The sequence below is a fragment of the Cataglyphis hispanica genome, chromosome 4, assembly GCF_021464435.1.
Source record: "Cataglyphis hispanica isolate Lineage 1 chromosome 4, ULB_Chis1_1.0, whole genome shotgun sequence".
Taxonomy (NCBI): domain Eukaryota; kingdom Metazoa; phylum Arthropoda; class Insecta; order Hymenoptera; family Formicidae; genus Cataglyphis; species Cataglyphis hispanica.
This window is the reverse complement of record NC_065957.1, coordinates 12378076-12390001: the sequence shown is the minus strand read 5'-3', so window position 1 is coordinate 12390001 and position 11926 is coordinate 12378076. Positions and strand designations below refer to the sequence as shown.

The window sequence follows — 11926 nt, the reverse complement described above, 5'->3', positions numbered from 1 at the left end:
CCCAATCCTAACCCAACCTAACCTGACCCAACCCAACCCGGAACCTCAACCCCAATCCCAATCAACCTAACCTAACCTAACCCAACCTAATCCCAGCCTAACCCAACCCAACCCAACCCGAACCCTAACCTCAACTCCAACCTAACCCGAACTCCCAACCTTAACCTGAATCCCAACCCAACCTAACCTAACCTAACCTAACTCGAACCTAACTCAACCCGAACTCCAACCTGAACCCAACCCAATCCCAACCTGAATCGAATCCTAACTCTAACCCAACTTAACTCTAACTCCAACCTAGCCCAACCTAACCCTAACTCTAACCCAACTCTAACTCTGAATCCCAACCCAACCTAACTGAATCCCAACTCTGAATCCCAACTCTAACCTCGACCTGATCCCGAATCCCAACCGACTCCAACCCGAATCCCAACCCAACCCAACCCAACCCAACCCAACCCAATCCCAATCCCAATCCCAATCCCAATCCCAATCCCAACCCAACCCAACCCAACTCTAACCTAAATCCCAACCTAACCTAACTCGAACCTCGAACCCGAATCCCAATCCCAATCCCAACCCGAATCCCAACCCAACCCGAATCATTCAAATCCCAACCCAATCCCAATCCCAATCAATCCCAATCCCAATCCCGAACCCGAACCCAACTCCAACCCAACTCCAACCCAACTCCAACCCCAATCCCAATCCCACCTAATCCCGATCCCATCCCATCCCGAACCTCTAACCCAACCTGAATCCTGAATCAAACCAACCTGAACTCTAATCCTAACTTGAATCCTGAACCTAACTCCTAACCCTAACCAACCCAACTCAATCCCAATCCCAACCCAATCCCAATCCCAACCCTGAACCTCAACCCAACCTAATCCCAATCCCAACCTGAATCCCAATCCCAATCCCAACCCCCAATCCCAACTCCCAACTCCAATCAAACCAAACCCAATCCAACCCAGTCCTCAACCCAACCTAACCCTAACCTAACCTAACCTCAACCTAATCCCAACCTAACCTAACCCAACCCAACCCAACTCCAATCCCGAACCTAACCTAACCCAACCCAACCTAACCTAATCCCAATCCCAACCTAACCTAACCCAACCTAACCTAACCTAACCTGAACCCAACCCAGGTCCCGAACCTGGGAATCCCAACCCAACCTAACCTCAACTCCAACCTAACCCCAACCCAACCCTAACTCTAACCTAACCTAACCCAACTCTGAACTCAACCTAGAATCCTAACCTGAACCTGAATCCTGAATCCCGAACCTGAACCGAACTTGAATCCCAACCCGAACCTAACTCTAACCCTAATCCCAACTCTAATCCCAACCCAATCCCAATCCCGAATCCCAACCTAACCTAACCTAACCTAACTCAATCTCAATCCTGAACCTGAACCTAATCCTGAATCCTAACCTAACTCTAACCTAATCCCAACCTAACCTAACCTAACCTAACCTAACCTAACCCAACCTGAATCCCAACTTAATCCTAACCTGAATCCTAACCTAATCCTAACTCTAACTTAACCTAATCCCAATCCCAACCTAATCCCAACCTAACTCTGAACCTAACCTAACCTAACCCAACCTAACCTAACCTAACCTAACCTAACCCAACTCCAACTCAACCTAACCCAATCCTAATCTAACCTAATCCCGAATCCTGAATCCCAATCCCAACCCAACCCAACCTAACCTAGTCCCAACCTAACTCCAACCTAACCTAATCCCAACTCAACTCCAACTCCAACCTAATCCCAACCCCGAATCCCAACCTGAATCCTAACCCAACCTAACCTAACCTAACCTAACTCAACTTAACCTAATCCCAACCTCAACCTAACCCAATCCCAATCCTAATCCCAACCTAACCTAATCCCAACCCAACCCAACCCAACCCAACCCCAACCCAACCTAACCCAACCTAACCTAACCCAACCCAACCTAACCTAACCTAACCTAACCCAACCCAACCTAACCTAATCCCAACCCAACTCTAACCTAACCCAACCTAACCTAACCTAACCCAACCTAACCCAACCTAACCTAACCCAACCTAACCCAACTCTAATCCCAACCTAACCCCAACCTAACCTAATCCTAACCTAACTCTAACCTAACCTAACCCAACCTAACCTAACCTAACCCAACCTAACCTAACCCAACCTAACCTAACCTAACTCTAACCTAAATCCTAACTCCAACCCAACCCAACCCAACCTAACCCAACCTAACCTAACCTAACCCAACCTAACCTAATCCCAACCTAACCCAATCCCAACCCAACTCTAACCCAACCTAACCTAACCTAATCCCAACCTAACCCAACCTAACCTAACTCTAACCTAACCTAACCTCTAACCTAATCCCAATCCTAACCTAACCCAATCCCAATCCCAACCTAACCTAACCTCAACCTGAACCCAACCTAACTCCAACCCAACCCATCCCAACTCCAACCCTAATCCCAACCCAATCCCAACCTAACCTAACCTAACCCAACCTAACCTAACCCAACCTAACCTAACCTAACTCCAACCTAACCCAACCCTAACCCAATCCCAACCTAATCCTAATCCTAACCTGAATCCCAACCTAACCCAACCTAACCTAACCTAACCTAACCTAATCCTAACCCAACCTAACCCAATCCCAACCCAACCTAACCTAATCCCAACCCTAACCTAACCTAATCCCAACTCTAACCTAACCTAACCTAACTCTAACCTAACCTAACCTAACCTAACCTAACCTAATCCCAATCCCAACCTAACCTAACCTAACCTAATCCTAACCTAACTCTAATCCTAACCTAACCCAATCCCAATCCCAACCTAATCCCAACTCCCAACCTAACCTAACCTCAATCCCAACCTAACCTAACCCAATCCCAACTCCTAACTCTAACCTAACCTAACTCCAACTCCCAACTCCAACCTAACCTAACCTAACCTTAACTCTAACTCTAACTCCATCCCAACCCAATCCTAATCCCAACCTAACCCAACCCAATCCCAACCTAATCCCAACTCAACTAAATCCCAACTCTAACCTAACCTAATCCCAATCCTAACTCTAACCTAACCCCAATCCTAATCCCAATCCCAACCTGAATCCTAACCTTAATCCCAACCTCAACCTAACCCTAACCTAACTCTAACCCTAACCTCAATCCTAACCTCAACCTAACCCTAACCTAACCTAACCTAATCCCAATCCCAACTCTAACCTAACCTAACCTAATCCTAACCTAACTCTAACCTAACTCTAACCTAACTCTAAATCCTAACTCTAAATCCCAACCTAACCTAACCTAACCTAACCCTAACCTAACCTAACCTAACCTAATCCCAACTCTAACCTAACCTAACCTAATCCTTAATCCCAATCCCAACCTAACCTAACCTAACTCCAACTGAACCTAACCTAACCTAACCTAACCTAACCTAACCCAACCTAACTCTAATCCCAACCTAACCTAACTCTAACCTAACCTAATCACCTAATCCCAATCCTAATCCTAACCCTAACATCTAACCTAACCTAATCTCCAACTCCTAACCTAACCTAATCTAACCTGAATCCCAATCCCAATCCCTTAACCTAACCCTAACCTAACCTAACCTAACCTAACCTAACCTGAACCTAATCCTAATCCCAATCCTAACCTAACCCTAATCCCTAACCTAACCTAACCCAATCCCAACCTAATCCCAACCTAACCTAACCCAACCTAACCTAACTCCAACCCAACCCAACCTAACCTAACCTAACCCTAACCCTGAATCCCAACCCAACCTAACCTGAATCCTAACCTAACCTAACCCAACCCTAACCTGAATCCCAACCTAACTCTGAATCCTAACTCTAACCTAATCCCAACCTAATCCCAACTCTAACCTAACCCTAACTCCAACCTAACCTAACCTAACCTAACCTAACCCAACCCAACCCAACCTAACCTAATCCCAACCTAACCTAATCCTAATCCCAACTCTAATCCCAACCTAACCTCAACCTAACCTAATCCCAATCCCAACCTAACCCAATCCCAATCCCAACCTAACCTAACCTAATCCCAACCTAACCTAATCCCAACCTAATCCCAATCCCAACCTAACCTAACCTAACCTAACCTAATCCCAACCTAACCTAATCCCAACCTAACCTAATCCTAACCTAATCCCAATCCCAACCTAACCTAACCCAACCTAACCTAACCTAATCCCAACCTAACCTAACCTAATCCCAATCCCAACCTAACCTAACCTAACTCTAATCCCAACTCTAACTCTAATCCTAACCTAACCTAATCCCAATCCCAACTCCAACCTAATCCCAATCCCAACCTAATCCCAACCTAACCTAACCCAATCCTAACCTAACCCAATCCCAATCCCAACCTAACCTAACCTAACTCCAACCTAACCCAATCCCAACCTAACCTAATCCTAACCTAACCTAACCTAACCTAACCCAATCCCAATCCCAATCCCAATCCTAATCCCAACTCTAACCTAACCTAACCCAATCCCAATCCTAATCCTAACCTAACCCAACCTAACCTAACCTAACCTAACCTAATCCCAATCCCAACCTAACCTAACTCTAACCTAACCTAACCCAATCCTAACCTAACTCCTAACCTAACCCAACCTAACCTAACTCCAATCCCAACCTAATCCTAACTCTGAATCCCAACCTGAACCCAACCTAACCTAATCCCAACCTAATCCCAATCCCAACCTAACCTAACCTAACCCAACCTAACCTAACCCAATCCCAACCCAACCTAACCTAATCCTGAACCTAACCTAACCTAACTCTAACCTAATCCCAATCCTAACTCTAACCCAATCCCAACCTAACCCAATCCTAACCTAACCTAACCCAACCTAACCTAATCCTAACTCCCAACCTAACCCAACCTAACCCAACCCAACCCAATCCCAACCTAACCTAACCTAACCTAACCTAACCTAACCTCAACTCCAATCCCAATCCTGAACCTAATCCCAACCCAACCTAACCTAATCCCAACCTAATCCCAACCTAACCTAACCCAACCCAACCTAACCTAACCTAATCCCAACCTAACCTAACCCAACCCAACCTAATCCCAACCTAATCCCAACCTAACCTAACCTAACCCAACCTAACCTAACCTAATCCCAACCCAACCCAACCTAACCTAACCTAACCTAACCCTAACCTAACCCAACCCAACCTAACCTAATCCTAACCTAATCCTAACCCAACCTAACCTAACCCAACCTAATCCCAACCTCAATCCCAACCTAACCTAACCTAACCCAATCCCAACCTAACCCAACCTAACCTAACCCAACCTAACCTAACCTAATCCCAACCTAACCTAACCCCAACCTAACCTAACCCAACCTAACCTAACCCAACCCAACCTAACCTAACCTAACCTAACCCAACCTAACCTAACCTAACCCAACCCAACCTAACCTAATCCCAACCTAACCTAACCTAACCTAACCTAACCTAACCTAACCTAATCCCAATCCTAACCTAACCCAACCTAATCCCAACCTAACCTAACCTAACCTAACCTAATCCCAACCTAACCTAACCTAACCTAACCTAATCCCAACCTAACCTAATCCTAACCTAACCTAACCCAATCCCAACCCAACCTAACCTAATCCTAACCTAACCTAACCTAATCCCAATCCCAACCTAACCCAACCTAACCTAACCCAACCCAACCTAATCCCAACCTAACCTAACCTAACCTAATCCCAACCCAATCCCAACCTAACCTAATCCCAATCCCAATCCCAACCCAACCTAATCCCAACCTAACCCAACCTAACCCAACCTAACCTAATCCCAACCTAACCTAACCTAACCTAATCCCAACCCAATCCCAACCTAATCCCAACCTAACTCTAATCCCAACCTAACCTAATCCCAATCCCAATCCCAATCCCAACCTAACCTAACCTAACCTAACCTCAATCCCAACCTAATCCCAACCTAACCTAACCTAATCCCAATCCCAACTCCAATCCTAACCCAATCCCAACTCTAATCCCAACCTAACCTAATCCCAATCCCAACCTAATCCCAATCCCAATCCCAACCTAACCCAACCCAATCCCAACCTAATCCCAATCCCAACCCAATCCCAATCCCAATCCCAATCCTAACTCTAACCTAACCTAATCCCAATCCCAATCCCAATCCCTAATCCCAATCCCAATCCCAATCCCAACCTAACCTAACCTAATCCTAACCTAATCCCAATCCCAACCTAACCTAATCCCAACCTAACCTAATCCTAACCTAACCTAATCCTAACCTAACCTAATCCCAATCCTAACCCAACCTAACCTAACCTAACCCAATCCCAACCTAACCTAATCCCAATCCTAACCTAATCCCAACCTAACCTAATCCTAATCCCAACCTAACCTAACCTAACTCTAACCCAATCCCAACCTAACCTAATCCCAATCCTAACCCAACCTAACCCTAATCCCAACCTAACCCAACCTAACCTAATCCCAATCCCAACCCAACCTAACCTAACCTAATCCCAACCTAACCCAACCTAACCTAATCCCAACCTAACCTAATCCTAACCTAACCCAACCTAATCCCAACCTAACCCAACCTAATCCTAATCCTAACCTAACCTAACCTAACCTAACCTAACCCAATCCCAACCTAACCCAACCTAACCCAACCTAACCTAACCCTAACCCAACCCAACCTAACCTAACCCAACCCAACCTAACCTAACCTAACCTAACCCAACCTAACCTAACCCAACCTAATCCCAACCTAACCTAACCCAACCTAACCTAATCCCAACCCAATCCCAACCTAACCCAACCCAATCCCAACCTAACCCAACCCAACCTAACCTAACCTAACCCAACCTAACTCTAATCCCAACCTAACCTAATCCTAACCTAACCTAACCTAACCTAACCTAACCCAATCCCAATCCCAACCTAATCCCTAATCCCAACCTAACCTAACCTAACCTAACCTAACCTAACCTAATCCCAACCTAACCTAATCCTAATCCTAACCTAACCTAATCCCAACCTAACCTAACCTAATCCCAACCCAACCTAACCTAACCTAACCTAATCCCAACCTAACCTAACCTAATCCCAACCTAATCCCAACCTAACCTAACCCAACCCAACCTAACCTAACCTAATCCCAACTCTAACCTAACCTAACCCAACCTAACCCAACCTAACCCAATCCCAACCTAACCTAATCCCAATCCCAACCTAACCCAACCTAACCTAACCTAACCTAACCCAACCTAATCCCAACCTAACCTAACCCAACCTAACCTAACCTAACCTAACCTAACCTAACCCAACCTAACCTAACCCAATCCCAACCTAACCTAACCCAACCTAACCTAACCCAACCTAACCTAACCTAACCTAACCTAACCCAACCTAACCCTAATCCCAACCTAACCCAACCTAACCTAATCCCAACCTAACCTAACCTAACCTAATCCCAACCTAACCTAATCCCAATCCCAATCCCAATCCCAACCTAACCTAATCCCAACCTAACCTAATCCCAATCCTAACCCAACCTAACCCAACCCAACCTAACCTAACCTAACCCAACCCAACCCAACCTAACCCAACCCAACCTAACCTAATCCCAATCCCAACCTAACCTAACCTAACCTAACCTAACCTAACCCAACCTAACCTAACCTAACCTAACCTAACCCAACCTCCAACCTAACCTAACCTAACCTAACCCAACCTAACCTAACCTAACCTAACCTAATCCCAACCTAACCTAACCTAACCCAACCTAACCTAACCCAATCCCAACCTAATCCCAATCCTAACCTAATCCCAACCCAACCTAACCTAACCTAACTCTAACCTAACCTAACCTAACCTAACCTAACCTAACCTAACCTAACCCAACCTAACCTAACCTAACCTCAACCCAACCTAACCTAATCCCAATCCCAACCTAACCTAACCCAATCCCAACCTAACCTAACCTAACCTAACCCAACCTAACCTAACCTAATCCTAACTCTAACCTAATCCCAACCTAACCTAACCTAACCTAATCCCAACCTAATCCCAACTCTAACCTAATCCCAATCCCAACCTAACCTAATCCCAACCTGAATCCCAATCCCAATCCCAACCTAACCTAATCCCAACCTAATCCCAACCTAACCTAACCTAATCCCAATCCCAACCTAATCCCAACCTAACTCTAACCTAATCCCAACCTAACCTAATCCCAACCTAATCCCAATCCCAACCTAACCTAACTCCAATCCCAATCCCAACCTAATCCTAACCTAACCCAACTCCAACCTAACCCAATCCCAACTCTGAACCCAACCTAACCTAATCCCAACCTAATCCCAATCCTAACCTAACCCAATCCCAACCCAACCTAACCTGAACCCAACCCAATCCCAACTCCTAACCCTAATCCCAATCCTAACCTAACCTAACCTAACCTAACCTAACCTAACTCTAACCTCAATCCCAATCCTAATCCCAACCTAACCTAACCTAACTCCAACCTAACCTAACCTAACCTAACCCAACCTAACCTAATCCCAATCCCAACCTAACCTAATCCCAACCTCAATCCTAACCTAACCTAATCCTCAATCCCAACCTAACCCTAATCCCAACCCAACCTAACCTAACTCTAATCCCAACCTAATCCCAATCCCAATCCCAACTCCAATCCCAACCCAACCTAATCCCAACCTGAATCCCAACCCAATCCCAACCTAATCCTAACCTAACCTAACCTGAATCCCAACCTAACCTAACCTAATCCCAACCTAACCTAACCTGAACCTAACCCAACCTAACCTAACCTAACCTAACCTAACCCAACCTAACCTAACCTAACCTAACCTAATCCCAATCCTAACCCAACCTAATCCCAACCTCAACCTAACCTCAATCCCAATCCCAATCCCAACCTAACCTAACCTAACCTAACTCCCAATCCCAATCCCAATCCCAACCTCCAATCCCAACCTAACCTAACCTAACCTAACTCCAACCTAACCTAACCTAACCTGAATCCTAACCTAACCTAACCTAACCTAACCCAATCCCAACCTAATCCCAACCTAACCTAACCCAATCCCAATCCCAACCCAACCTAACCCAATCCCAACCCAACCTAACCCAACTCTAACCTAACCTGAACCCAATCCTAATCCCAACCCAACCCAACCTAATCCCAACCTAATCCCAACCTAACCCAACCTAACCCAACCCAACCTAATCCCAACCTAATCCCAATCCCAACCTAACCTAACCCAATCCTAATCCCAACCTAACCTAACCTAAACCTCCAACCCAACCTAACCCAATCCTAACCTAACCTAACTCTCAATCCCAATCCCAACCTAACCTAACCTAACCTAACCTAATCCCAACCTAACCTAACCTAACCCAACCTAACCCAACCTAACCCAACCTAACCTAACCTAACTCTGAACCTAACCTAACCTAACCTAACCTAACCTAACCTAACTCCAATCCCAACCTAACCTAATCCCAACCTAACCTAACCCAACCTAACCCTAACCTAACCTAACTCCAACTCTAACCTAACCCAATCCCAATCCTAATCCCAACCTAACCTAACCTAATCCCAACCTAACCTAACCTAACCCAACCTAACCCAACCTAACCTAATCCTAACCTAATCCCAACCTAACCTAACCTAACCTAACCTAACCCAATCCCAACCTAACCTAACCTAATCCCAATCCCAATCCCAACCTAACCTAATCCCAATCCTAACCTAACCCATCCCAACCTAACCCAACCTAATCCCAACCTAATCCCAATCCCAACCTAACTCTAACCTAACCTAACCTAATCCCAACCCAACCTAACCTAACCTAATCCCAATCCCAACCTAACCTAACCTAATCCCAACTCTAACCTAACCTAACCCAACCTAACCTAATCCCAACCTAACCTAACCTAATCCCAACCTAACCCAATCCCAACCTAACCTAACCTAACCCAATCCTAACCTAACCTAACCTAATCCCAATCCCAACCTAACCTAACCTAACCTAACCTAATCCCAACTCTAATCCCAACCTAACCTAACCCAATCCCAACCTAACCTAACCTAACCTAACCTAATCCCAATCCTAACCCAATCCTAACCTAACCTAATCCTAACCTAACCTAATCCCAATCCCAACCTAACCCAACTCTAATCCCAATCCCAACTCTAATCCCAATCCTAACCTAACCCAATCCCAACCTAACCCAACCTAACCTAACCTAACCCAACCTAATCCCAACCTAACCCAACCTAACCTAACCTAATCCCAACCTAACCTAACCTAACCTAACCTAACCCAATCCCAACCTAATCCCAATCCCAACCTAATCCCAACCTAACCTAACCCAACCTAATCCCAACCTAACCTAACCTAATCCCAACCTAACCTAACCCAACCTAATCCCAATCCCAACCTAACCCAACCTAACCCAATCCCAACCTAACCTAATCCTAACCCAACCTAACCCAACCTAACCTAACCTAATCCTAACCTAATCCCAACCTAACCCAACCTAACCTAACCTAATCCCAATCCCAACCTAACCTAACCTAACCTAACCTAACCTAACCTAACCTAACCTAATCCCAACCCAACCCAACCTAACCTAACCTAACCTAACCCCAACCCAATCCCAACCTAACCTAACCTAACCTAATCCTAACCTAACCTAATCCCAATCCCAACCTAACCTAATCCCAACCTAACCTAACCTAACCTAACCTAACCTAACCTAACCTAACCCTAATCCCAACCTAACCTAACTCTAACCTAACCTAACCTAACCTAACCTAACCTAACCTAACCTAACCTAACCTAACCTAACCTAACCTAACCTAACCTAACCTAACCTAACCTAACCTAACCCACCTCAATCCAACCCAACCTAAACTTTTTTACGTATGCATTACGATGCAATTATTTAACGAAATACGTAGTTTATCGCAAATAATACGTCCTTATATAATTACAAACATTGGTAATACGTCATTATTTAATGAATAACGTCGTTTAACGAAAATAATGTATCGCTGTTTAATGAAAATCGTCTATTAACGAAAGTAATACGTCGTTAAACATATCGAAACGTTTGTAATACATAGCTATTTAATCGAGAAACGTCGTTTAACCTAAGTAATACGTCGTTAAACATAAAGAAACCTAAGCATAACATAGCTATTTATGCGAGAAACGTCGTTTAACCTAAGTAATACGTCGTTAAACATAAAGAAACCTAAGCATAACATAGCTATTTATGCGAGAAACGTCGTTTAACCTAAGTAATACGTCGTTAAACATAAAGAAACCTAAGCATAACATAGCTATTTAAGCGAGAAACGTCGTTTAAAGCAAGTAATACGTCGTTAAACATAAAGAAACCTAAGCATAACATATGTATTTAAGCGAGAAACGTCGTTTAAAGCAAGTAATATATAAGTACGTCGTTATATAATGAAACACATATGTAATGCGTCGTTATTTAACGAAAAACGTCGTTTAACGAAAGTAATACATCGTTATATAAAGAAACACATATGTAATGCGTCGTTATTTAACGAAAAACGTCGTTTAACGAAAGTAGTACGTCGTTATATAACGAAAAATGTATGTAATTAATGAGATATAGGCAGATATAAGATAGATAAAAAAATTGATCACTTTTTAAGTGCCATCTCTGAGTCTCAAGTTTATCACCAAAGAGAAAATAAATCCATACATAATTTTGAATTAGCCCCGTATGATGGGGGTAAGCGCCTGAAACAACGCCGCCCCTCGGCGGGGCCACTAAACACGGG

General features: G+C 44.4%; 1 long non-coding RNA gene across 2 annotated transcripts in view; it reads left to right on the top strand.

Moving 5' to 3' along the window:
* The first annotated feature begins 11458 nt into the window (after positions 1-11458).
* LOC126848736 (uncharacterized) overlaps positions 11459-11926 on the top strand; it is a 91696-nt gene continuing 91228 nt past the window's right edge. Inside the window, exon 1 of one of the 2 annotated variants that reach the window (XR_007687304.1) lies at positions 11459-11469. This is a non-coding gene — a long non-coding RNA (uncharacterized LOC126848736). Of the gene's footprint in view, positions 11470-11531; positions 11543-11926 lie in introns of those variants that run through there. The other variant, XR_007687303.1, reaches the window with a different exon arrangement.